Source organism: Bradysia coprophila, assembly GCF_014529535.1.
Source record: "Bradysia coprophila strain Holo2 chromosome X unlocalized genomic scaffold, BU_Bcop_v1 contig_12, whole genome shotgun sequence".
Classification (NCBI taxonomy): domain Eukaryota; kingdom Metazoa; phylum Arthropoda; class Insecta; order Diptera; family Sciaridae; genus Bradysia; species Bradysia coprophila.
The window spans coordinates 1,552,396-1,580,164 of record NW_023503293.1 but is presented as its reverse complement, the minus strand read 5'-3'; the positions used below and the strand labels follow the sequence as shown (position 1 = coordinate 1,580,164).

The 27,769-nt window shown below is 34.1% G+C and overlaps 1 protein-coding gene across 3 annotated transcripts in view; it reads left to right on the top strand.

The window, feature by feature from the left end:
• The window catches only part of LOC119067554, a 119,198-nt gene that overhangs the window by 2,860 nt on the left and 88,569 nt on the right, over window positions 1–27,769 (top strand). Inside the window, exon 1 of one of the 3 annotated variants that reach the window (XM_037170617.1) lies at window positions 21,587–21,598. The exons of the other annotated variants lie outside the window; for them this stretch is intronic. The gene's annotated coding sequence lies outside the window, so the exon portion shown is untranslated. Of the gene's footprint in view, window positions 1–21,586; window positions 21,599–27,769 lie in introns of those variants that run through there. 3 annotated transcript variants of the gene reach the window in all.

The following is a 27,769-nucleotide window of genomic DNA, read 5'->3' as shown; positions in this document are numbered from 1 at the left end:
TTTTTTGCCACTCAAGCTGCTCTTAATTTATACTATTTGTGTCGGTTGCATGCAGTTTATTTTGTGGCATATTTATAGTGAATATATGAAGTAGAGTTAGATTGTCGGTTTAAAAAAAATCTTTTCTGGTGTGTTGATTGAGTTCATGGATTTTTTTTTTCGATTATTCGTTTCACAGCTTTAAAAGTAATTGAAAAACTCTTACAAAACTTGGTCCAACCATGTCTGGCAAAAATTCTTTAAATTTTGCCATTCTCATTCCATTTCGAATGAATAATAAATCAAAAGAAGATTGAAAAGCTAAGTTTAAGAAGAGATGGCGTAGTGCATTTGTAAATTTCCACATTTATGCAAATAATTCTTTAAGCTAAGGAACGAATTACAAATTATCAAAAATACGATTAGATTAAGGCATTGTTCAAGTATTTTGGACGAATTGCAAGAATTGACTTAAAGACAAACTAGCGTCACAAACTTCCTTTATCGCTTCGTTTTATGATCGTAATGGTTATTCGATATTAAAATTAAGTCTTGTTTAGAAAAGAGGCGTGGTTCAGCTAAGCGGAGCAAAACGGCGTGTTTTTTTTAAAGTAGAAGTCAAGCAAAATCGCCTATAACTTTTTGTACAGAATCTAAGCAGTTTAGGCGTAAAAAATTTCTTAAAAGTTTTTTTTTTTTGCGAAATACCGCAAATTTGACATTGGTTCTTCGCGGAGCGAACTTTTTTTTAAATCGACAATAAGGACTGGCTTTAAGTTTATTCAAAAACAAGTAAGCCTTATTAAATTCGGAAATAAAAACTATAAGACCGGTTTTCGGTAATGCGGTGTTAGTGGTTTTAAAAATAATCGGTTTCCCTTTACACAAAAATAGATCGCTGACAGCCATCTGCATTTTCACTTTTATCGCTGTTTGCAAACATCAATTTTACAATGTCGCGACAGACGTGCATCGCCAACACATTTCATTCACATCTTTCTGAAATTTTCCTTTATTCACCAATTTAATCGCACTTTTGTTAGTGTGGTGGTGCTCTGTTTTGGACAGCTCAAATCAATATTTCAACGAACCATATTGTCAAATGCTTTAATCTGTTTTTCCAACAAACCTCAGCAGCGAGGTGACGACTATTCCACACTACCTATATGAAAAATCAAAATAGCCAGTGGTGTTCAACAACCTCTTTTCCACATAAATAAAACCGTGTATTTAGACTTAGTGTCATAATGATCTCATGTTCACCAACTAAATGCGGAATTAAAACCAACCAACAGATTTTGTTACACATTACACACCGACCTCCGCCTATACCAATTTACCGTATTACGGAAATGTAAATATATTATATGTATCTTTTCCATCTAAATATGGGTGAATTACCGAAATTGAGAAAGGTGTTCCCTTCGTTATATATATTTGAAATGAAAGTGCCATAAAATGACAAGCGACCGTAAGTGGATGTATATCAAACAGAAGACTTTATTTGCGGTTTCATTAAATGATAATGAAGTTAAAGGTGAGAAATTGTTTCTTTTTTTATAACTTTGTCCCCATAAAAATTTACGCATTTTTTATGCAGGGATCTGCCGCACTTTACTTTGTGTTGAAAATTTGCTTTGCATTTTATAAAATAAGCGACAACTTTTCAACAAGTGTCAGCGAAACAATTACTTTGGTCTGACGTTTGGTATCTATATACTGAAGTATATTGTGCCTCCTTGAAATAGAAACGAACTTTCGATCAATTTCGTTTTCTGGTGGATCTGTTGCAGCGTTTTTTTGTGCTAATGTGCTCTAAATAATGCGAAATATTTTCGATTAATTGAGTAGCGTGCCAATTTTTCCACAAAAAGTTGCAAACTCAAATAAACTTTCAAACATATTTCTGCTATTTACATCAAAGTGAACGAAAAAATTTAGTTACATTTTACATTCCACCACGCAGTATTTTGTGGAATTTAAAGAAAAACTTTCGATCATGATGCTGCCTACATACATAGCTACAATATACAAGGCAATTAATTACTCCTCGAAAGAAAATCTGTGAAGAACTATACCCACCCATACCCATATCCTGTTATCAGTATTACAAGCAGTTATAGATTATACAGTTACATTCTATAGCAATATGACCCTTTATCGAACTTCACCTCATATAAATTTAGTTCTCCTTTGAATAAAAAAGGTTTCTGGGAAATCCGTTGAGAATTCAACTCAAGTTATCGTGTTCTAAAGAGAAGGGAACAGTATGACAACCATTTCCATTTATTTAACGGTTTTGATCATACTACGCAGTGGTGCAAATCAACTTGTTAATTGGCATATAATGTCTGAGTATGGTGTGATTGAATGGAATAGAATCTTTAATTAATTTTCATCCGCACCATTCGATATACCGGAAATAAGGGTACCCAGGCTACGATAAGAGCGATGAGAACCGATTAAGGTTGCAATTTTTGTAGTAATGGTACGAAAAACAGGTCCCATGGAAGCAACGGAAGCCGGTGTAGGGACTCGTCAATGTTTAAAATTCACAATTTTTCTTATTTTCCTGTTTACTATTTGGAAATCGTCTGCATAGGCGTCTACTGTAGGTCAAAGATATTCTCATAGCTGTCAAACTGAGCGACATCTCAGTCACACTTATAATATATTTTACGTGCTACATGCGTCGAAAACCGTACTTTTCATGTTTTAAGCACTTCTTTTGACGCCCTCAGCATGTAAAATCCATTACATAACTCGGGATAAACATGAAAAGTCTACTTTTCATCTTTTTATCCCTAGTCATGTAAAATATTATGAAATCAAATTGATTATTTGTTACTTGCTGGTAGTCTCAGCTTTCAGTAAATACTCACATTAACAGTGCTGCTGGTCAGTTAAATGTATAGGTGAGAAAATTCTACGACGAAATTTTTAGCATACTCACGGCAGAGTAAAATAAACCAGGCAGGAGCGGTTCATTTTTGAAACGTCAAAAAAGGGACCTTATACACTGTATGCAAATAAACTCAATTGAACACTGACATAAATTGAATGAATTTTATTTGTAAAATATAAGGCGACTAGTTCCCTAGTCAAATCAAGCGCTCATGCCTGATTTATTTACTGTGACGTGGCATAACTCATTTGCCAAGAAAAGCATCTTCTTAAGATGTTTGTTTGTAGTAATTTTGTCTTCTAAGAATTTTACGAAAACAACTGAAAACATTTAATTTTATCGATAAACTGACTCTGGCTGGTTGTATTAGACTAGCTGGTCTTATTGCCTGGCTCTTCTGTAAAATTAACATCGATAATCCTTCAGCTCGGATATTCAAACTCTACACTTGTGAAAATAACAGTTTTCAGAAAATCGATGCTTCATACAATGAATCACTACCGCATCATTCAATGTAATCTACTATTAGTGGATTGGTGAAAAGATTGATTATTTTAGGAAGTCTTTACACATGTACGAACAAGCAGATGTTATTACTAATCACGTTAGTAAGCGGGTGTGACGCAAGTCTTCTACTACAAAATTTTCAAAATAACAACAACAAAACAGATGAGGATGCCGATAAATAAAAGTTGGTAAATTGTGTTCCTAGAGTACGGAGCATATCAACGTTATGAATTGTCTGATCAGTCAACAAAAAATCATTGAAAACTCAAAGTGAGAACGTTTCGGAACAAACTATCTTTCATTTTTTCGAAATAAAGTCGACATAAAAAGAAATTAGAAAACTGCTCTCGGTAAAATAACTGAACGAATGGAATCATGTTGACTAACGAATTTAGGCTGGATAATATGTTCTTGCTGAATCAAATGACTATTCCAATTTATTTGGTCAAACAAACAAATTTATCTTACTCCGCACAGAAGAATGGAATGTCCGAGCAATTGAAAGGAAATATATTTTTTTAAGAGGAAACGAGAGCTATTTACGTTATTCAATCTTCATCATTATCCCAGAATTGTCGACATTAAACCGAACAAAACGCAGTAAATGTCTCACTTGGCAAACTCAATAAACAAAGTTGTAGCTCTTCAGCGAAACAAAAAAAAATGCGCATGTACGCATACAAATTCTTACATTTGAATTCCTTTATCCTTTTTACAACAAACAAATTACTAGAATATTATATAGATTGTGTAGGCAATATAGACCAATTTATTATCCTTGTTCCTTGTATTCTTTCTTATTATTCAGATATTGCAGCCTCCTTTTGTGTAACGGAATGATAATATAGCGCACATAACCATTTGCCTAGGGTTCTCTATTCGCTATAGGGAGGGCACGTAAAAAAGAAATCTTCGAATTAAAGTGAAGATATTTTACACATTTATACGATCATCATAAACGTAAAATGCTGAATTTAAATGAAATAACTTGCGTTGCTGTTGGGTTCGTGGCAACCAGAAAAGAAAAATGCGAACAATAAGTGGACTGATATTTTGATTATACCGACAGTTTTGGCTTGCAGTTTAATTAACATTTTTGCATGCCTCAGTTAAAAAATGGTGTCATTACGGTTGAGTGATGAGTACCGAAAATCGTTGGTTGATAGCTTCAGTATTTGATAGTACATTGCGTACTGATTTGGAGTTTTTTTTACAAGTATGGCACCTTCGGCTCCAAGGAATTACTTACATATGCCTCCAGAAACGAGTTTTACCAGTTTTACTCTAGAACAAACTTTGCTAAAACACTCATACACCGTGTACGATAAAATACGGTACGTTCTTGCTTGAGAATTTGTGGTATTGACTAGTGGATTATAGGTTTGCGGGTTTGTTTGTTTTTTTATTCCGATTAATATACAGGCCACTACCCTAATTACATATTAACCTTTAATTAACCTATAAGTTGTCGTTATTAAATCATTAAATTCATAGTCTCAAAAGGAGATTAAAGCGAAAATCAAAGAAAAGAAAAAATTAAAGAGAAAAAGATCTTACATCAATTGATCAAACTGCAACTCTTAAAGCTCATGGAGAGACTTAAATCGGTTCTTAAACACAGAAAAATTCGGTTCCAGTATGTCAATCGAAGAATAGTTTTCATTGTGGTTGCTCTGAAGTCTATGCATAGGGAAATTGCGCTGAATGTTTGATTTTTTGTTGAACGGTAGGTAAAAAGTTTGCTGGTTGCGGGTGACTCGAGATGGGCGATTAAAGTTGAGTGCAGAGCTCAGGGTTGAGTCGATGTTACTGTGAACCACTTTATGGAGCAAAAATTCATCGAGCTGTAGTCGACGCGTTTTGAGTGTGATAATCCGGTTTTATCCATTGAAATTTGTAGTAGAGCATGCGGGTGACCCGGTTGAGAATGATTCGGTTCTTCTTGAAACGGCTGTATCATAGTAATGAAATCTAAATATTTTCAGATCTTTAGAAACTGGACTGTAAAATTTTAGGAGAAATCAGTGCATTACAGAAATACATCAGATAAAATATTGACACACCAAAAATAGACAAGATATTGCTATGATATAACCGCTTCAAAAAGAACTGAATCAAATGCATAAACTTCTCTTTCAGAATAAAGGCAGGGACAATCAGTATGACAGTTTTTTTTTATTGCAAAAAATTAATTTAACAAAAAACCATCTCACCTCACACGAAAACTAATAACTTAGTGATATTGTAATAAAACGAGCCCATTATGCTATCAAATCGCACCATTCATCATGTTTATTGATTTATACACCGATGTGATTTTTATGCTATACTCAATGCTCACAGTCAAAGCAAAATTATGGCTTTTTAATAATTCAACTACATATTTACTGGCCACTTGTTTGCACAGCCTAAAGCCTGTAATAAAAATAGAATCCAAGTGGATTTTAACACATTCAACGCTTACATTTTCACAGAATTACAATCTAATTAATAATTTAATGTATGCGACAAATCGAATCGCAACAAAGAACAAAGTGAACGAAGCAATATTTGTGAATTGGTATGTGAATGTTAATCACGTAGTTATTTATCAGGGCATAATCGTATTTGAGACTTTGAACGTTCGCAAAGCCTGTATGCGGAGGAATATAGACCATCGAAAACTGCGTCCCGGAAGAATTCCCTCTGGACGACTTTGTGTTTCTGATGGTAAGGCTTGTTAGAAAGGTATTTTACATAGTTTTCGACAGACATCAAATTTGACGATATTGTCACAGTAACTGGACTTAAGTTAAGAGGCATTGGTGCTAAGCTAAAATTGTAGCCTACGTTTGCATGTATCGTATTTAATTTTTGATGATATCGTTTCAGCAGACTACTTTTTGAAAAATGTACGACCGCAATACCGACCACGAATGTGTTAGCTTTAAAAGACATCGATGCTTTGCTGAAAAGCATACATTAGAGCGACTTTTAAGTACTGGATTTTAGTTTACTTTTCATATCAAGATATCATTTTCCATCAGAATGCTTTTTGAAAAATGTACGACCGCAATTCCGACCGCGAATGTGGTATCTTTCAACAGAAAATACATTTGGTTGTAGCAGTTTGACGGGCTCTGAGAAACGTGAGCAGTGTATGAAAATTTCGTTAAATTGCTCACTTTTCTCAGTGCTGGTCAAACGACTACAACCAAATGCATTTTCTGTTGAAAGCTAACACATCAGTGGTCGCTATTGCTGTCCTATATTTTTTGCCTATATTTTTTGAAAAAGGATTCCAGTAGAGAGATATCATTAAAAGTAAACTAAAGTCCAGTATTTAAAATCGCCCAAATGTATGTGCTTTTCAGCAAAACATCGATGCCTCTTAAGTTAGAAGGCAGGGATGCTTAGCTAAAATTGCAGCCTACATTTCTGCGTCTCGTATTTATTTTTCGATGATATCGAGAATCCTTTTTGAAAAATGTACGACCGCAATAACGACCACAAATGTGATAGCTTTAAATAAAAATTAGTTTGGGGTGTAGTCGTTTGACCAGCTCTGAGAAAAGTTTCACGAAATTTGCATAGGCTGCTCAGTTTTCTCAGAGTTGGTCAAACTGCTACAACCAAATCTATTTTCTATCATCGAAAGTAAACTAAAATCCAATATTTAAAATATTTCAGCAAAGCATCGATGCCTCTAAGAGCATAATTTTCGGATGTTAGGTCACTGACTTTGTACCGCCATAATATTCCAAAGGAAAGTCAAAGCATAGCATGATGTAGAAATCCACTGCCATTACTTTTCGATTGATACTAAACACGATACAATTCATGAACGGTCAAACCAAAAATGTTCCACTGAAAACTTTAATATTCACACAAAATATTCCTTTAAGATATTCGGGCAAGAAAAATAATACAAAAGCACCAGACCCATGAATACAGCAAAGTGTATAAGCCAATATATTAATCGAGCTAGATCTCTCTATCCACATTTTCTAATACGTTTCCATGTTTGAATGAAAGCAGATTTCATAATAATAAACTGGCAAAAGCCATTTTCTATGACGAAAAATAAATTTAGAAATTTTTCTATTTTCTAAAGTAACGTCTAATGTTGGTTTTCTTTTGCTTGTGTATCTGAGTGTGGCGTCATCAACACATCAAGTTAAAATATATTGTGGTTCGTAGGTTGTGGGTATAATGTGTATGAGTTGAGACGTTACACATAATGTTATATGAAAAAGGAATTGGAACGACAAAAAAATGTCATCAAAACTTATTAAGAAAAGTATTATTATAAGCTTAACTCATGGTATCAACATGACATGTTGGTGTGGATGCAGAGCTATTCACAGCCACTGATATCCATTCTTAAACAGACTTGACGAGGTTTTTTTTCGTACGATTGTTGCAATCTTTTTCCATTGTTATTTATGTACTGTGGTATACACGTATTCCATGTACGCATACATAGTGACACAGTAATATTGAAGTGCCAAGAACAGAGAGGGTGTCAAATAAACATTTTTTTTATTATAATATGACTGTGTGGGCACTCGACTGATAATAAGATGACGAGAAAATCAAAAAAAGAACTCTCCTACATGTTACGTTGTGTTGTAGAGTTGATACAGACCATTATGTTTGTTCTTAAAACAAGCAGAAAAATAGAACATCTCTAGACCTAATGGGAGAGCAGGACTTGGAATTTTTTAATTTTTTAAATTAATTTGTTTCGTACACCAGAACGCCACAGTGTCGGCATGAGTCTATACGTGACCTATCACATATTCTAGTAAATAATTGACCAATCATTCCAGGGCGAAAACAGCCTTACACAGAAGAGAATATAATTGTTGAATACAAAAAAGAAGAATCCACTAAGTCCAGTGGGCGATCAATTTTGTGCCGCAGATGTATGTATCCTTTGACTTTTCGCTGTGTTCAGCATTATTGACATCTTGTAAGCTAAAATTGCATAAGCATACAGAGAATGTATGGTCCATTATTACAGACTGATATATACCTCGTATCATCCTTTCCCATTTCTACAATAATTTTGCGATTATACCACTTGTAATATAGAATGTAGATATTCTCTTTCATTATTTGTGTAGTATTGTATACAAGTCGTCACTCTCTAGCCATGTTCACCATGTAGCAAATAAAACAATATTCGTTCCATAAACACAAGCCTCTGCCTTGGGTGGGTCAGTTTCCTTGACTGACTGAGTTTTTAACATTTTCCATAATATTTCATGCCAACTCAATCCCAGTCATAGTGTACTTTCGTTTGGTTACAGCAACGCACTTCAAGCATGAGTGGAGTGGTACTCTAAACAGGGTACTGAAACTTTACAACTGTAGAAAGCTTCAAAAAACCATGTATTACAAAATAGTACTCTATTTGGCGGCTATATGATTACTTTCGCTTGTAGTGCGTTGGCTTAAGACCTTTTTCGGTATTTTTTTGGCGTAAGACCTTGATTTTCAGTAAAGGGAATAACTCACTAATGTGTGACAGGATTCAACAATAAATTTACCCATCAGACCATTTCACTAAAGGACATAGCACTAATGGTTAAATAAACATCTAAAAGGATAGAAAGAACTTTAGATTCATCTATATAGCTCAGCGCTATATGTATGTTTAAGTAACTCTCTGTATTTTTCTGTATTATTTCGATGTCTTCCTGATGATAAAAGTTTTGTTTTTGTGTTATGGCTGTTAAAGTTTAATCGACACAAGACGTCGGCACACAAACAGAAAAGTATACGACAGAAAAATGTAATACGAAAAACATTTTTACTTCTTTCGAGACCAATTTCTTTGCAAAATTTAATTTTCATTTTTACTTTGTAGAAATTTCAGAAAATTTAAATCAAATTACGTTTTTTCAAACTGAAAAGTATCAATTTTTTGTAGTTATTATATACAGTGGTGAGTGGTGGGTTGTACCAGAACATAATTATGCGACATAGCTGTATCTCGAGCTGGATGCATTAGAGAGCTTTTCTTGGAGTGAAATGTTCTGTAAATGTTTGTTACCGTTGTTTTTCTTAATCCTATCTTCATATTTTCGCATGGGAGTGGTCGCAACATTTGTAAATGGTTTATTATTTGCAGCTCAGCTCAATAGCGTAGTAGTTAACTCGTTTGCTTCCCACTACACGATTGAGTTTTCAGTGCTGAGGTTCGAAACTCAGAAAAAAAAATCGTGTATACCAAACACAGCTGATTGAATTAGACATTATTGGGAGCCGCCTATATTCTACTCGTACTAATTTCGTCCATAGTGCACTAGATGTCACTAGGTAAGTGGCACTGTTTACAGCTGAGTACTACAGAAACGATTCGGTATGAAAGGATATCGAAAAATTAGCGAAATTCGTAAAAAAACGATCCACCTATACTCCCTTGCAGAGTAGAGTTTGTTATTTATTATTTGCAGAGATCTTCAGAGATTTAGCTTAATTTGAGGGTCAACAAACAGACGAAACTTTTTTCTCACTTGAAGTGAGTCATTTCTCTTTTGGAGATACATCATTTTTAGACCCGACGAAGTACAGTGATCTTAAACCGTTACGATGGTTTCTCAAATCAGACGCTGAATATCAGTTATTTTGTAAGTGAAGACACAAGGACTTTCGTCACCTTTACCTTTTAAGGGTTTAAGTTTTTTTTTTAACTGATATTAGTACTTTTGGAAAAATGGTTTGACTACTTGAAATAGGAAGGTAGCGATTCGTACAAACCAATATGAAACAAAGCGAAATAAAAACCAAAAAGACCTCTACAGCTTTCTCCACATTTTATTGTAGTAGTGAACTTGCGTCACGTTCAATTATGAACGTGCTAGCATAATCTCCGAAATTTCAAACCATTCACTTTTGTTACAGTCTTTTCTATGGAAGATTTTTTCGACGGTAAAGTATTCGTTTGTCTTATAGGTTTACGTTCACTTAACACGTCGAAGTCGAGAAAAGAGAAGCCATTTGTGGTTTCTCAGAGATGTTAAATCACCGAAAAAAATGGTTTACAAATCTCGAAATTGACTAAAATCAATCGTACAAAATAGACACGCAAATAACTAATAGAGTTGGTAAACCCGAGGGTCAAACCACTCGATTTGCAACTCTTTTTACGCGTGCAATTCCGATGCAACTCTTTTTTTTCGCATGCAACTCTATGCACCTCTTTTGAGTGGTTTGCCCCTCGGGTAAACCCAAGGTTTACTCCATTTCGGAAGATTTTTCATTTTATTCGAAGAAACAAATTTACAAAGTGTCAAAAATGGTATGGGATCTTAAGAATTTACGAAACCGCTTGAGCTTTGGGCTTTTTCCTAATATATCCAGAAGTTTAAATGGAGAGAGATTCGAATACGCAGCGTAGTTCTAAGATACATGACTTTTATGGACAACTAGCTTTTGCTTAAACTATACGAAACTACGAGACCCTTTTTATGTTTTATTTTATTTTCTAAAATTTTTGCCATATCCAACAACAGTTGTACAACTTTGTTTGGTATTTAAAGTTAAATTTAAAACAATTCCAACAGGATACGAATGTATATGAGGTATGTAGGTATATGAGAAGAATTTTTTGAGCTGAATAACATTTCAAAAACGGTCTAACGAGTACATTCCTTCTTCAATAACAACTTCATTCATTTTATCAAACAAGATAGATTTTATTTTAGTTCGTGTTCTCGGAACACCCTCGAACACCCAAAGAACTTGATACAAAAATTCCGTGTTTAATGATTGAAGCTAATTTGAAAACAAACGTAGGAAACAAAAATTTGTCATATTTCTGGCGCAAGCCAACATATTTGAACGGCTTCTAAGATTTTCCGAATTTTCTTCTTTGTTTTTCCTATTCTCTTTGGAGGTATGTAACTTTCGACTCGTTGTTCCCTATATCAACAATACCCTATATTTGAACGGAAGAATGTATCTCATTTTCGGGGGTGTCAGTTCCGAATAGTGAAATCGAAATGTTTTAATCAAATTTATTCCAGAATATTAAAACTCCTTCCATATGGATACTCCGAAAGAATTGCCTCTCTGGATAGAATGTTTTCACCATCAATAAAAAGCGTTTCATTTTCTTTCGGGCCATTTGTCACATTTCCACAAAAACAAATTGTTCGAAAAACTGTCCCATACACCCATACACAACACATAGACAACATGAACGAAATTCGGAAAAATGTTGACAATAACGGAACAACAATATTGCATAAATACAGTGGAATGGTTCGTATTGAATATTGATAGAATGTTCACGTGAGATGCATTCATAAGATGTAATTCCATTAAAAGCTTATTGCGCCGCCGTCAAATTTGCATGTGACGATTTCCTTAGTAAACTAGTCGGAAAATGGATATCCATCCCGATGTAGTGTAACGAAACTGTGCATATTTCCTTTGAGTCCTTTATGTCAGTCAGGATTGACAGTCATGTCGATGTTAAATTATGCATTGATAAAACGGATTAAACATCATTTGTATGGTGAAATGATGATAAATTTGATATTATTACCAGGATGGGTCGTATTTTCATATTGTTTTTATTTTAAGAGGCATGATTTTCGAGGTCATAGCGTGATGTAGCACACATTGAGGAGCTGAGGAGCCCAGCTATAAAATACCTAAAGAACGTTGAAAATCTACTTCTTCACTCGGGCAGAGTAACTCTGTCAGTGTTCCCGACCACGAATTTTTCATTATCTGCGGATAAAATCGACATATCGTGGCATAAAATGTCAAAATGTCGTGTGAGGTATGTCGAGCAGGTATTCCCATGGAGAGCCCAGAGTAAACGTAGAATAACAACATTCAAAATACGCACTGGCATTTAATTGTTATTTTTGTACACCGTTACAGCTCCAGTTGAAGTATAATGCTTAGACGATCCGATTTACAAACAGAAGGGTGTCTTAAAATAATATTCTTAAGCTGATTTGAATTTTCTTTTAAAAAAAAATCCTTTTCTTACATAACTTGTGGTATACCTTGACGAAATCAAATAAATTTAACATCAACCGCACACATACAATGAAAGAAAAGTAAATACAACGAAAGTCAATATTATCCTTTCATTCACTTAGTATTTTTCCGATAAAAAGGTTGACTTTTTGTCGTCGCTGAAATGAATTCCGATGTTAAAGATAAACTCTTTCTTGTTTGCTATATTTATGCTTCATAATATAATACTGGCCTATGGTAGTAGCTATACACGTTGTTCGTTCCTAGCGTCATCATTTTGTATTTATTTCTGCTTCTCGTCGATTGCACGGTAGATTGGACAATTATTTTTGTAGGAAGGTACTTCAGTCGTTTCTTTTTCGACCACCGTAGGAAATTTGAGTACTTTAAGCGTTTCCGAAATTTATAGACCCTGTATCAATGTGTGCAAAGTTACCACTACAGGTACGATCGCGAGGATTAACTAAATAAATTTCGGAGTGAACGAAAGTCTGTATGAAAATCAACAAAAATATTTGATTGTACACCCAACCCAGCATCTGTATATGCGTAAATTGATGTAATAAATAAATAAGCAGCAGAGCGTTATTTATCATTTCTGTTTTTCTCGAGTTGTCATACCATCGAATAAAACATAGCAAAAAGGGATAATTTGCGAATTTGTCTTAATTTTTTCTTCTTCTCCTCTTTTTTTGTTATTATTATCCAGTACGTTTCTTACACAAGGCTCGTCTTCGTTTTCACATTATTTAATAGGTTTGATTTATATGCTGAAAATTCGGGCTCTTTCAATGATTTATTGCTGATAATTATTTTGTTTTTACGTCTCGCCCCCCTAACACAAATGCCTTCATCGGCACTGCTGTGTAACCAAATCCGGTTCTAAAGTGTGAATATTTGTTTCGGGATTAGAACAAATTTACAGTTTTTCATTTGTCGCATGCTTCGCAGATATAAATTTCGGATTGTTCATTGTAATTTAAAGTACTTCGGTTTTTCTCTTCATAAATTAGGCAGAAGACCATTTTTTGCTAGGATGATTATTTTCCCTTATATTAAAGTTTAAAATTTTCGATAATAATGTCGAACGTTACATGGCGATTCGTTTCCAACGAATCGATTCAAATATTCCATAATACATTGTAAGATGGCGTGTCACGACGGTTCAATGTTTTTGTAGACAAAATGGCACACATCAATTTTCTAGAAAAGAAAACAGTTTTTGTACTAAGAAAATCAGTTTTGTACACAGACAAGCAGTTTTGTACCCTAAAATCCGTTTCGTACACAAACAACAGTTTTGTTCACAAACAATCAGCTTTGTACACAAATAACAGTTAAACAATTAGCATTGTGCACAAAAAAAATCAGTTTTGTACACAAATCAGTTATTTACACAAACATTCATGATATTCTACACAAGATTGTGTTTGATTGTATAAACCGCGCATCACTCTTGACTGGCTCTTCCCTTATCTCTAGAATAGGACGTTATTTATGAATTTATGATCTCTCTTCATTTGGAGACCGTTGGACACAAGTTGGTAAGCGGCATCAACCACAAAAAGGTGATTCTATTTCGATTTCGATCCGAAAATGTGTTCTAATTATAATTTCATATTGATTTTCAACAACAAGTTTTCTCATCAAAATACCCGCCCACATTCCAACGAATTATTATGTCAGTCGTACTCTTATTACAAACAAATAATGGGATTTTCGATGATCATAACAAGGGATAAGATTCGGAATTATTGTCTATTTTGAGAAGAGAAAAAGTTAAATTGCAAAAATTTTCTTGTTTCATAGATTTCGGGGAATCTGTTAGCTGCGTGGTAAAATGTCAACACCAAGCTATATTTTCGTAAATTGGAGAAACTGATACATAGCTCAATGTTTTCGATGTTATTTTGTGGCAGTTACTATATTCGAATAATGGAAAGCTTCTTGCCCACGCCATTTATTTCTTCTCTTGGCTTTAAGTCATGAGTAGTTAATTAATCGTCTTTCAAGAAATTTCCAATTTTCGGGTGAATTTCCTGTGTCTTAACAACACGCTTTGCGGATGTGTATTTATATAGGCTAGTACACAGTTCGTGAAAAATTCATGCAAAATCGACCTCTGCAAAATGCTTGCAAAATATGACACAAAATGTATGAGCTATCTGTCAAATATTTTGCAAGCTCGGTGTAAACCTGATGTTTACTCTGTGTTTGCAAAATATTTGACAGCTGGCTCATACGTTTTGTGTCATATTTTGCAAGCATTTTGCAGAGGTCGATTTTGCATGCATTTTTCACGAACTCTGTACTCATCTTATGCAATAAACTCACCGCATTCACCTCAAAGGATAGTACTGTAATGTTTTACGGATTTACATTACTTTCTCTTTGTTTATTTACTTTGCTACTGCCAATCTATTTAAATTCCTTTTATTTTATGCTAGAAACATCTTTCCTTTACAGTTTAAAAATAGTTACTGTTATCTTTTTGGCTAATTGCATAATGTAAACAGTTGGGCTGAATGTTGTGGTTGCAAATTGGAAAATTGCTAGGAAAAACGGCTACGTTTTCCACATGCATGTTATGCATTGCAATGATTGCATAATTTGGTTATTGTTTGAATGCTTAATTAACAAGGAACAAACGCCGTAGAGAAAATTGAACAATGAGTTTGTCTTTCAAAAATTCAACATTAAGGGGGATTTCTATTTTGATTTCATTAGAATACAGCGCGAGCTTCATACATTTCTTGTCTATGCATTTTAACGTTCACGGGTGAGGGTGGTCTAAAAATCGTTTGTCTTGCGCACTATTTGAATGACCCTCAAAAATGATAAGAAATGATCCTAAGTCTTTGCAACTTAGAATAACGGATGGTAGTGGAATTGTGGAATGAGCCGCATTAAAAAGTTCTGATGTTATGTAATATGATTCATTTCAAGCAATGCGAATAGCACCAGACACATTTTGTTCGTACATGTATTGGTACCACATAAGAAAAAGGAGTGTTCGTGCGTGCGGCGGGAATAACCTCATTTTTCGTTATTGGAGTGCAAAGTTTTGCTGACAATTTGTCTGACAAGAGGAGCAAATTTTCTTTTTCTAAACTCTGTTTTCCCGAGTGTTGAATATTAGTTATTTGTTTACCGAGGGAGAGGGACAACAATGGTTGAAATTTTATTTCGATTGTGTTGTTTGTGTTCAGAGCATTGTGATGTCAACACAACGTTTTTCACAAAAAAGGCTTCCAAAGTTCAGGTGAGGTCGAGAAAAGTCCAATTTTCTCGCCTTTCCTGCGCTCAAAAAAAATTCTCACCTGAACTGTCACTTTGTTTTTTATTTTGATGTTCTACGAAATTGATGCATTCGTTTCGTGGATAATAACGGATTATATACACGCAGCGCATAAATGATTTTTCCATTTTCTCCCCTCCTCGGTAAACAAATAACTATTTCGTCTGAAAAGTTCCCATTCCAATGTTTGTGCCTAACACACATCTTGTTTTACAATTCATTAAAAAAAAAGTTTTAAGGGGGTACAACTTTACAAGTACGAGTTAATTAAAAATGTCAATTGCAGAGCTAACAAAATTGTTCCTATCATATGTGGAATATTTGAAACTGTAAAATACAAAACAGTACAAAGGCATAATAACCACCGCTTTACATATTTATATTAGAATGTTACGAGTGAGTTTTATACAAGCAAAAATAAAAAGTCTTTTTGTTGAAGCTTCCTCAGTATTCGAGAAATTCGATGAAAGAGGTGACCTGAACCTGAAATTTTAATTAATAAAATACGTATGCGCCCGACCTGACTCGATGTGGTATACTTATTACGTATTCATCGGTACATTATGTATTGACAAAATAATACCTAATGTACATCACTTAAAGCAATTTTAATCAATAAATTCTACTCCCGTTTAACAGAAAACACATACACAATAAAATGCCATTGTTCCCTACTAATTCCAGGGTCGTTGTACAATGGAATGTTTGAAATATTTCCATAACGTTCGTTAATGCTCTAAACAATAAGCAAAAAAGATAATTATTTATATTATTTTGCCAGGTTTTCAAGTTTCTGCAAGGTTTTCCTTCGGCCTATGTTGTGTTGTGTTGTGTTAAATTTATTAACTGTATTTTCGTGGAAAATTGAGAGGGAGAAAGAGAGAGAGATGTATACATCCAGGAAAGTGTTGAATGGAAATAATGGATACATGACATGTTTTTGTATTATTTGTTTGCATTTTGTTTTTTCTTTTTTTTCGGTAGTTATTGTATTGTTCGTTCATCCTGTTTTCCACGGAATATGGAATATATAAGCTTCTGCTATTATTAATATTTTCTCTTTATTTCATTCGTTAAATGTTCATTGTTAATTTTTAGTCATTGGGAGCAATATTTTCGTTTGCAAGCGTATCGTGTCATTTCAGAACAATGGAAACTGCTGTTCGGGTAGATTTTTTTTATTATTATTATTTTCATTCTAGAAAATTAGTTCAAATCTTTTGTTGGAGTTTGTGTCTTTGCAGAAAGGGCGTAAAGGTTATTAAGTGAATGGATGTTTAAAAAGGAACAGATTTTTGTGACATTTTCGTTATTAATATTGTGATGAATAAATAAGTAAAGGCCTTTGTTGACGATTGATTAAGATTTTCAATGATGACAATTCGGTAAGAACTGCGAATCTGTACGAAAATTTAAACATTGACCCGCGAATTTTTGTCCTTTTTGGATTCAGGATTATTTTATTACAGTAAAGCTCTAACCAAAAAAAAAGTTCAATGCGAAGAATTTTTTTTCCTCCGTAATTATTCTTCACATAGACGTACTGTGTATCACATTTACTAATAAAAAATACATTCGTCGAGTCTCTACCCACGCGTGTTTGGTATCGTTGGAAAGTAAAGACCCGTAGTAACGAGGTCTGATAGGTTTTTTGTTTTTTAGTGGCTTTACAGCGGCAAAAGAGCCCTTAGAAGTTCTCCGACGTAGTCAAATTTTCTCAATTTCCTGTCACAACCTTGGACAGCGACGGCCAACGGGATCCGTAGTATCGTTGGACTCCTCGTGGACTACTCTCTACTATCCATTGTCAAAGTTGTTTAGTCGCTGCTGTCCAAGAGATTCCGAAACCGAAAACCAATTACTGTTTTTCAATGTCTAGCGCTTCCACACACGGACCTTTCGACCTTTTTTGGGTATGTATCGCTGATTCTTTCTAAGCACTACAAACCTGCACACTTCCAAGTAAATCGTCTGTTTATTAGCGAAATAATTCAACTTTTAGTTCACAAATAAATATTATTCAACATGCGACACAGTTCACTTTTACAACTCTACTGCCAAAAATAAAAAGACAACCAGAAAAAAGTTGTTCCACAAAATTGTCAGGGGAGACGAACGATTCTATAGATCCATCGATCATTCGGATCGGATGTGGCTTGAATCTCAGTTGTTTGATACCTTAACAAATTCATTCTTAACACTTGTTGAGTCTCTTGCTGGGAAATTCTTTGTTGAGGGTGGTTGTATTTCGAGGCGAAGACAAGGAATGCATCCTACACACCTCAATCAAAAAAATTTCTCAGCAAGACAGTACGATACTTTGTTGTTTTGTGACCAGAAAATACGAAAAACCGGTTTTTGAGCAAGACAGTAACTCATTTTCTGGCCGAAGACAATAAAAGTATATAGACCGTGTGAGATTTTAAGAAAAAAGTTTCATATTTCAATAAAAAGATGATTTTCCATGAAAACCATTGAAAAAAAATATTTAATTTTGTCACACGGTCTATTGTCTTGAGGCCAGAACACGACTCATTACTGTGTAAACAAAAATTAATTTTTCGCATTTTCTGACAGAAAGACAACAAAATACCGTACTCTCTCGCTGTGTTTTTTTTTTGTGTTTCGACGCGTTGGATATATTCCTCGCCTTCGGCTAGAAATGCAACCTTTCCACATGCCTAAAAAACATGCCCCAGCGAGACAGTAATGTACAATTGTTGTCCCCTCCCTCTTGATGAATTATTTTTAGTCTCTATGTTAGAATATAATGATAATAATTGATGATGCTACTGATATATTCGAATATAATTTGGAGTAATGAATGCCTCAATGATTGTTCGGGAAACGAATAGAAATGGAGCAATTATAGAAATTAAACATTTCTGTTGGCGATAGTATTTTAAAAATCAAAAATGTTTTATTTAAATGCTGGAAATTTACAAATAAAAATCTGAGCTTTAATGAGAAAAAGCTTTTTTATAATTTTTTTTTTTAAATTTAAACTCTACATTGCGTCCGTTTTTAGATTAAGATCCGTACGAAGTACAGGAGTCTTACATGTTAAATACGAGGTTTGTAACACGTCCAGTCTTACTTCGTGAGAAAGGAGAAACCTATTTTGGTAGCTCAGAGGTGCCAGATAAAGTAAGTTGTAGACTGGGTGTGTCGTAGGCATCCCATTTATGGACATCTATATACAAATATACTCATGCTCAGCATTATACTAACATTTTAAGAGGCATCGATGCTTAAAATTATAGCCTACATTTGCGTATCTCATATTGTATTTTTGATATCTTTTCATCAGAATCATTTTTGAAAAATATATCTACTAGTAGTAACCATGAATGTGTTAACTTTAAATAAAAATAAGTTTTGGTTGTAGTCGTTTGACCAGCTCGGAGAAAAGTTTCATAAACTTGCTTAGTTTTCTCAGAGCTGGTCAAACTGCTACAACCAAATCTATTTATTGTTGAAAGCTAAGACATTCGTGGTCGTTATTGCGGTCGTACATTTTTGAAAAAGGATTCTGGTGGAAAGATGTCAAAAGTAAACTAAAATGCAGTATTTAAAAAACATCTAATTGTAGGCTTTTCAGCAAAGCGTTGATGTCTCTTAAGCTGTACAATGTTATTAATAGTCATTTATTAAATTTGATTAATCTATTTAAGATATTTGACTTTTTTGGACAACTCTATATTACACACACCATTCGTGCGGGTACTTTCTATGGTTTTTCTTTTTAATTTTCGTTTTTTCATCTTCCGCAAAAAAACTTTTTCGATTTGAATGAACAGTGGGTGTGGGTGAACGAAGGCTGTTAAGAGACTTATATAAATGCAACGGCAAATCGTTCAAATCTTCTGTAAAAATTGTACATGAAAATGTCAAAAGAAAATGAATCTGGAACCATTCTGTTTATTCAAATGCATGAATTATGAAAAAAAAAGTTTTTAGGCTTTATCACTTTTTGTTGCTCTATATACGGTTGAAGTAGCTAATACTATATCTTCAAGGTAAATTAAAAAGCTCCGACTCGATTCAATCGTAACATTCACTCACATCATACACGACAGGCGGATAATTTGAATTGTCCGGACAATCATCCGCTCCCGAAGCATGCTACTCATGAGCATAACAACCTTGGTATCAGCCTACGACGTGTAACCTGTGTTGAGACTATTCAATCTAAGCTGAAGGTTGTTATTATGAAGGATAAATTATTCAAGTTATCGTGTCATCACAAAATACATGCAACACAACCTATTTATTAAACGTTTTTCATCATAGTGACGGGCTACATGTATTTGCTGCCGTACTACAGTGATTTTCAGTCAGGGGAATAACTTCAAATTCGATTGGTTTAGTAGAAAAGTGAAGAAACCTGTAACGCCACACATCACAGCAATAATTGTCTTCGCATTAATATTAATGAAACACTGAGATGGGTACGGTTTGTCTATTAGTGGAATGTGAAAATCAATATTAATTGAATTGTGTGGTCACAACTTGATGACAGTATTAATTTTAAACCTGTCACCACTAAATTATTACACGTTTGCTGAATTGTAGCACCCGCAATTAATTACCTTTAGGAACGGCCACTATCATTCTGGGTGAATGTGGTCACTTTTCATTTGGTAAGGTGTACTAAAACATCAGGTGCTACTTACAGTTTCTTGGCTTTGCTAATTTCTAGTGTAAATGATTACCAAATTTTGGATTTCTGCTGTCAAAACCAAGCCATCGAAACGACTGCTGTGTTTTTTCTTTTTATTAATTCTTACCAAATTAAGTGTGTGGCCATTACAATACTTAGCTAACCCTATTGCTCTGACTGGGACACTTCCAGGCGGTATCATCAATGAAAAGTCTTATCGCTGATATTCAGCGCTAATTTTGTCAAAAATTTCATCGTTGATTTTCATTGTTGACTTTTCATTGTTGATTTTGCTGCTCACTAGCGTAATCGTACGTATGCGTATGGACAAATGACAAATATGTTAGAAATAAAATATATTAGAACTTTTTCACAGCGAATGTACAAAAAATTCCTCAATTTGCTGTTGACTCGACTGTGGACTAAAGAGATTAACACGTATTAATTTCCTCACTCTCATAATTTGCAACTATCACTGTTTGAGGAATTTACCTTCATTTCGAAGTACCCATCAACCTGGGTTTGGTAATCAAACCTGGTGGCTGGCACGGGATTTGAACCCGGGCCACTTCGGTAACAGTCCACAATGCTACCTACTCTACCACCAGGGCTTACACAAACTGTATCAAATGTTTCATCATTTCGTAATGTTCTCACCTGATTTTGTAAGTTTGAATCGCCTATATAACTTCTCCGTCTAAACAATTTGAATTTTATTCCGCACTGCAGTTTCATCGATAAATCGCTGATTTGATCAAGCATTTCCAGCGTTGAAATCGTTACAATGATTTGGGAAGAAAATTTTATGGAAAAAATTGTCTTACAAGTGGCAGATGTTGAAAAAATCACTATTAAGAAAATACAAAAATATGGATTTCTTTTCGAGATAAATGAACAAAAAAATCCCTCAATTTTTCTGTGGACTAAGGAGATTAATACGTGTTAATCTCATTACCATCATAATTTGCAACAATCTCTGTTTGAGGAATTTCCCTTCAACTTGAAGTACCCATCAACCTGGGTTTGGTAAGCAACCTGGTGGCTGGCACGGGATTTGAACCCGGGCCACTTCGGTAACAGTCCACAATGCTACCTACTCTACCACCAAGGCTTACACAAACTGTGTCAAATGTTTCATCATAACACGTGCAAAAAGACATCCATTGAAAACGAAAAATTGAGAGAGAAAGAGAAAGTAATTTTGTCTTAAAACCACCATTTTGTTCTATTTCAACATTCGTGTGAGGTGTAAATTGTTTTGGTGATGATGTCAGTGTTGATAAGTAGTGTTGATAAAATCAGCGACTTTCGAGTGGCTGTGTGGTTCAGGTACAAGCGCGATTTCTTTTTGTGCGTGTGGTACCGAGTTCAACCCCAGGTTGTGGCATCATTTTTTTTTACTTTATTGTTTATAGGTTTTCGATATTTTTGTGTTCTTTGATACAAAATTTTTATTCGTAAGCGAACAGAATCGTATAAACAAGAGTATTCAAACTTTCAGGCGCTTGATATATAGAACTATTATTGCTAGTTTCATAATGGTTTCATCGAACTTTAATAAACTCAGCGCCTAGTTTCTGTAATGATTCGAATTATATTTTTTCATTGCATCAATTTATCAATGAAAAAATTCTTGACGACATGACAATAGTAACCGATGAAATTTTCACTGCTAAATTTACGACAAAAATTACTGACGAACTTAGGCGATTAAAATTTCATTGATGATTAGTTTAATAGTTAGCTTATAGGGCTAAGGTGCATAGCCTGTCACGTACGGTTATTCATCTGTTATCAATAACGACGACAAAAATAATGACAAGCTCTGCGTAGTATGGTCCTTTATATAGTATAATGCATGTTAAAGAAATTGAAGTACAAGATTTGAAATCAACCAATTAAAAATACTTTGATCGATGAAAGTAATAGACCCAATAACAATACTTGTCATATGCTTGCCGTCTATGACAGGTTAAGGTCGGCTGTCAAAAATTAGTAATACCTCAAATTCCAATGGCCCGATGTCAGTTAACTAATACAGAAAAAACAAGTCTGACCTGAACTGAACCTGATTTTGATCAAACCTGTCAATTCAGGTATTTTTCTTACAAATCTGTCAGGTTTCAGTTGTGATCTGGTCTCTACATTCAGGTTTCTTTACATTCAATCAGGTCATGTTCAAGTTCAGCCAGCAGTGAGGATCGGCAATGTAAATTTTAAACACTTCAAATTTTTTTCATTACGATTTCATTTCCACTATGAAAAAGCTTAAATGTCAAGTATCCATGAAGCAGTGAACGGCGAGGCGCTGCAATTATTTCACATTTTCCTGACCTTATAATTAACATTTTTATTTTCTTCAATTTTCTTTTATTACATATTTTCTGCTTGAAGTACGACATGACTAACGTTAGCATATTTATTCATTTCGGTTTTGTATGCTTATCAACCAGTATTCGAATAAGTCGCATAATACTGAAGCATAAAAACTGTTATACAACTGAACTAACAACCCACTTCAATTACATTTAATGTGCGGCATCAGCGCATCAGTAATTATATTTATGTATAGCGTTGACACTCGTAAATAACGACTTGCAATGACCTAAATAATTGCAATTTACAAATAGTTTTGATTTTCACGTCTATTGTAATCGGTGATGTTGGATGTACGGGAATAGCGAGAGACGTGATAAATGCTAAACTCACTGAACAAAACGAAGTTAACGATGTAATCGTAATGTAAACTCCATATATTTAATCAATCACTCCTAATTGCTTTCCTAAGGATCATGTGAAGTTTGTCGTATCGTGGGCTTGTCTCCGAGTAAAAATTTTCGAACATCATTGTGCGAACACATCTCTTGTTAAGCAAACTGAATGTAGAAGTCAAGAAATTGTACGTAAATGAGTTTGGGGTTTCAAAGAAGGACGAAAAGTGGATTTGACTTTGTCTCAAATCGAGGACTATATTTTTGGATATTCTTATATACAAATTTGTCCCTGTGATTAGTATGATTTATAACTTTCACATTTCGTGGAAATTACTTTTCTCGCCGTCACCGAAGCCTCTAAAAACATTTTTTTTAGTAAACTTCAATCTTTTCTGTTTGAAAGTCGTCCCAGTAAAATTCTTTCGATACCTTGAAGTTCAGAAACTTTAAAAAAATTGTTAAGTTGAATCCATAGAAGTCATGCATCTTGAAACGACACTGCAAACACTGTACCTTTAAATGCATCCATTAGAACTTATCTATATGGTTCATCTTCAAGACAAGGTACTTTCAATCGTAACCTCACTTTAAATTCGTTAATTCATTCATTTGTATGAGATTTTTGTTGATGTGGATGGCATTTTTTATGGATGTTCCATATTGACAGTTTATTAGTGAAATATCATATACATACCAGCGATCGGACCCGACTTTTCTCTATAGAATGCAATAACGCACACTACTTGTCATTGAATGATTGAATGCTTGGAAATAAAAAGCATATCAAACACATAAATAAGTCATTATCAACTGCCTAAATTAGAATTGTTTCTAACTTTCCATGGATTCAGTTAAGGATTTCTACTCATGTTTCAATTAATTTAATTTAATTTCTACCAAGAAACAACGATATCTTTGTTCATATGGCGTTCGTACACATTGATTTAAGTTTAAGTTTTGACTTTATAACTCATCCATCGACCTCCGGTTAGTATACAGATATTTGTTTGTAAGTCTATATGGCATCACTGATGAATCGAGATTTTAGTATCACATTTCTATTTGGGTTCAGAGGGTATGCGACTGTTCAACAGTCACTGTTGGTAAAATTTTCCATTATTACCCTCGTCGGTAGTACATACATTCCTGTATCAAAATAATATTTGTCTTATGTGTCTAACTTTATATTAAATTTTATGTAAATATTTGTTGAATTATCATATGTGTATCTATTCTATACGTGAGATAGTATATAGTATATACATATATCCGGCAAGTATTTACATCATAATAACGACGACTGTCGTAATCATTGCGTCGGTTGATGGAAAATTGTCGGAAATTCATGTATAATCGTTTTCCATGTTCTTACGCGTATACAAATACATTGAACTTTCTCACAAATCTTGTAAACATATTTGTTTGTTTGATATACCATTATTATGCTGGATCTTTATTCCATTGGTTCCCAATTAACCGAATTCTTCCGATCTTGAAATCCGCTGTACTTCGGAAAAACGGACAATAACGACGATGACGTCACCTATTGTTCGTATTTCCGAAGGACATCCGATTTTAAGTTCGGAAGAATTCGGTTAATTGGGGTTGAAAGTCAGGGTCTTATGACAGAAAATCATTTGTAATGTCCATAACGACAAATTCACTGTGATTGGTAAAAGCGGAATGTGCAGAAAATGTCCGTAACACTTGTTGCGACGATAACACGAGTAATTCTCAACCTATTTTTACATTTTTTGTTTTAATTGGCGAAGCATCAAATTCGTAAAGTCAAGTTCGTAGATGGTCAATACTGCAGTAGTCAGATAGAATTTTTTTTCCGTGTTACCACTCTTCACCGATTCAATGAGATCGAACAATTTAAAAGTTTTTTCTCTCGTACGCGGGATCTTTTACACCTTTTCCCATGTTTAAAAGGCATCGATGCTTCGCTGAAAAGCATACTTTTGGACGTTTTTTTATACTTTCCTAATATTTTAGTTTACTTTTGATGATAAGTTTCCACCAAAAACCTTTTTCAAAAACATAGTACCGCAATAACGACCGATGTTAGATTTCAACAGAAAACAGATTTGGGCGTAGCAGTTTGACGAGCTCTGAAGAAATGAGCAGTTTACAACCAAAACTTATTTTTATTTTATCACATCAGCGCCCGGTAAGTTGACTTTGCTGTGTATGATACCACCTCTCTTAAGAGTCACTTGACGCAACTCAGTGATAGTAAAGTACTTTAATGTGTAGGCATCCTGTACGTTGTATTTACATTGTCTGCGATGAGAATGTAAATGAAATTTACATGTTAGGTTTTTCGATGATTTACATGCTATGCGCGATCATTTACATGCTCTGGTCGGAAAGTTTTCGATGATTTTGTTTATGTTTTCACTTCTCACACACCACGATATAAATTGTAATTTACACAGGCAAAAGTATTTTTTGGTACACGTACCATCGATACAATTAAGAAAACACGAAAATCACAACTGAATTTATAATTTGAAACAACAAAATCAAAAAATTTTCACTGAAACTGAGATGTCAAATAAATATCGCCGAAATGGCAGGCACGACCGATGCCTATTAAATAAAAATGAAATTTTAGTGCAAAATGTTTAGAAGTGGAAAGGTTCCGAAATGCTGTTTTATGCAAAATTGTTTCGTAGTTTTCATCTTAGACAATGTAAATACAACGCACAGGATGCGTACACATTAAAGAACCGTACAGAAGAGCCTATGTGAATGAGTAATACATGTGTATTTACATAGGTTCTGCTGTAATCTACTAATAACCTGTCATCTGTTATCGCCAACGACAGCATTAATAACCGACAAACTCTAACTAATGAGGTCTTATATTATATAGCAAAAAGTGTGTTCAAAACAAGTGAAGAAAAAAATTCTGATATCAATCTATGTAAATCTTCTATCAAATGAAGTAATAGATCAGATAGTAAAACTATTAATATGCTTGCCGTCTGTGACGGGTTAAAGCTAACACATTCGTGGCCGTTATTGCGTCGTATATTTTTCAAAAAGGTCCATTCACGATCAAATAAATTTTTTTTAAATTAAAAAATCTAGTGCCAGTCAAGGGACCTGACCCATCCTACTGGTTAGGTCTAGCTTCCACTGTATATAAACGAAAACCCGAATAAACTGAATGAGATCCTGTATGTATTTAAATTCGAAGATGAATGTTATTATTTGTGTTTTGGAAAAGATACCAAGCCATATTCACATCCCACAACATGTACCTTTTCTCTGCCAAAAAGTATTTTGATTTATTATCATTTTGCTACTAAATTCGATTTTATTGAACGTGAAATTGTGTATGTTTTACCAGCACCCTAACCATTTTTAATAATTTATTAATTTATTCTTCGCTTAAATGACAGAGTAACTTCAGCAATTGTTGTAAATCAATCATACAGAACCCTACTTCGATGAATCGGAAACCCATTCCGTCCCTTGAGGCGATCTTAAACTAGATATTAAGGCAATAGAAATAGTTGGTTTGGGTGAAATAATGGCCGTACATATAAACATCCTGCTATAATATGACTGCAGTAGAACATCCACACGAAAGGATCCCACACTTGGAACAAAAGTATATCAGTGTAACATTATAAATACCCCAGCCAGCCGCATACAGTTGAGATGATATAATTATTCTGGGAGAATTTATTGACGTTATTCTCAAATTAGTTTTGTACGTCTTGAGATTTGATGATAGTTAGCAACCATTGATATGCTGTTATGTAAAATGTTTCCATTTTCCAAAAGCTTCCCTTCTTGTGGTTTTATAAGGATAAGAAATTTTAATTATTATGCGACGTTTTATACAACAAGTGGGTGTGACTGTGACAAGATCTTGAATCGAATTGTGGGTAGGCGATGTTAGTTAAGCGAAAAGGATAAAATAACACATTATGGCGAAATGGACGGGTCGTTAGCCTCTGTGTAATACCATATCATTAACACTAAATAATTTGGATTTTTTTTTCAAACTCGGTCTCATCCTATATGACTGATGACTCTCTGGCGAAATTTGGAATTTACAAAATGAGTTTGGAATGGAAGATTTTGATTATTGAATAATAGTATTTTTTCGCAACAAGTGACGAAAAGTAAGACTTTCCGTTGCCTTTATTGCGAAAAACGTTGTTACAATTCGATGATAAATGCTTTTTTAAACACACGATGTGTATCGTTACGCTCGGCCTACGGCCTCGAGTGACAATCTTCACATCTGGTGCCTAAAAAAGCATTTAACAATACGAAGTTTTATTTAAAAAAAATGATATTCTGTACACCAAAATTACATTTTGTACACAAAACATATCTGCCCAAAATGATTATTTTCACAATTTGGATGACGCCAGCTCTGTACATAACTTCCAAAACGTCAAAATCTGCTATTATATTCAGGCGAACCAAGAAGTCATATTCCAAAAAAAAAATTGACACAACTCTGACGATAATGTGGGAAAACTGTTTTCGTTTTCTATCGTTTTCTATCTGTTGAGATTGAGAGAATATAAATTTATTTAAAGACTATGAATCGAATAGAATTTTTTTTGAAACATTGATGGAATCTTAGGCAAAAACTTCAAAATCTCAAAATTCTCGTAGAGATTTTTCGGCTTCTTGCATTTACGAACTCCAAGAAATCACTTCAGAAAAATGTTTGTCCTAAAAAT